This window comes from Trichinella spiralis, assembly GCF_000181795.1.
Source record: "Trichinella spiralis strain ISS 195 chromosome Unknown Scfld5, whole genome shotgun sequence".
NCBI classification, from domain to species: domain Eukaryota; kingdom Metazoa; phylum Nematoda; class Enoplea; order Trichinellida; family Trichinellidae; genus Trichinella; species Trichinella spiralis.
Window position 1 is genome coordinate 1197207 of NW_003526944.1, and position 1760 is coordinate 1198966.

The following is a 1760-nucleotide window of genomic DNA, read 5'->3' on the forward strand; positions in this document are numbered from 1 at the left end:
ATGCTTTGGCGTTTGATTTGTCAATTTTGTTTCATTTTTAATTTCAATTACTTATTTTAATAAATTTAAAAATTACTTTTATTTTTACATTTTGTTTCAATTTTTTCTATTAAGCGTGAAAAATTAATGAATCATCTTCAGATTAAATTTAAACATTGTTGTTTTTATGTTTTCTTTGAAATGCTTCATTTATGTAAATTTCAATGCCCATAATTGTAACAGGAAAATTGACCGTTTTTGATTATTACAATTTAAAGAAGCACGTGAACAGCTTGTGATTCGATGACAAATCACTTGTCATCTGTGATGTCTCTATTTTTCTTCAATTGTATTTTTTTGTTTATTTTTGAAACTTGAACTGTTTTTTACTTTTAATACATACGCGTAGGTGTAAAATATGCAATTGATGTGCTTTATTTAGTTTTCTTTTAAATATTACAGATATTCATTGCAATTTTGTTTGTTTGAATGTTGTTTGCCATGTTCTATTAAAATGATCTATCGTCCATCTTTTGAATTCTGTTCCAATAAGTGACGGGTGAAAATTTGTCCACTAAAAGTCACATCATAATCTGTGGAAAAGAAGCAAATATATGATTAACTTGTCCATCTTGTTTAGATGATTGATGTTAAAGCTAACGTTGACACTTTTGCAATAGCATGCAGATTTTAGATTATCTGTCATTTGAACCGAATAATCTTGAAATTTAGTGAATTGAAAGCGATAAATGTATACACTTTTTTTACTTTTTTAATAAATTTTTTAACATTTGTAATTTTGAAAAAAATTGTTTTTTTTCTTTTCATTTGCAAGATTGTTATTGAAAATAATCCGAACAAATATTGTAAATTTATGTAATAATTTTTTTTGACTTTGTGACTTTTAGTCATTTTGACTTTATTATTTTTTTCGTTCATACGGTAGAAATTGGAGAAAAAAAAACATTCAATTGGACGAGCGCGGGAAGAAGTTGTTTATGCAGTGGTGATTTTTTCATTGTTTTTCCGAACAGTACGCGATATTATAAATTTATATGTCAAGAGAAGATTATAATTTTTACGTCGGCGGTATGAAAATTTCAACGAAAAAAATAGTAAGTAAAAAAAAATTTATTTATTGTCTAAAAATAGTTTGCAATTGAATTTGGCGTTTTGTTTCACAAGATTGTGATGCGTGATTCAGCTTCATTATCGAAAAATTTTCCGTGCGTTGAAGTCAATTTTCGAGCACTAGTTGATGTAAATTTTTTTTCATCCTTTTCGTTCGGCCTTTTCATCTGCGTGGGTGGTTTGGTGTCGTTCATCTTATCATTTCTTCACAGGTCGTTTTGACCTGGTTAATTGTCAACCGATTTGTACAGTTCCATTTCATATTAATAATGTTGTTGTTAATAATAATAATTATTATTATTATAATGGTCAAATTATCAATTGATTGACTGATTGATTGATCGATTAATTGATTTTCTCGCCTTTTCAACCGAGACAAAAATAATTCAAAAATCATCAAAAAAGAAGGAAAAAAATTTCGATCAAAATTATGAAGTTGAGGAAAGAGTTAGTTGTTGTTAATTGACGTGTCGAAAACCGGTTTTCGTTTGCAATTTCGAATACGAATACTGTCCGCCCTCGGCAGAGAGAAAATATCGATTTGAAATTTCGTGTCGATTTTCGCGACGCACAAAAAAAAACACGACCGTCAAATGGAGACAATTTTATTTCAATTTCAAATTTCCGACAACGACAATAGTTTTTTTTTC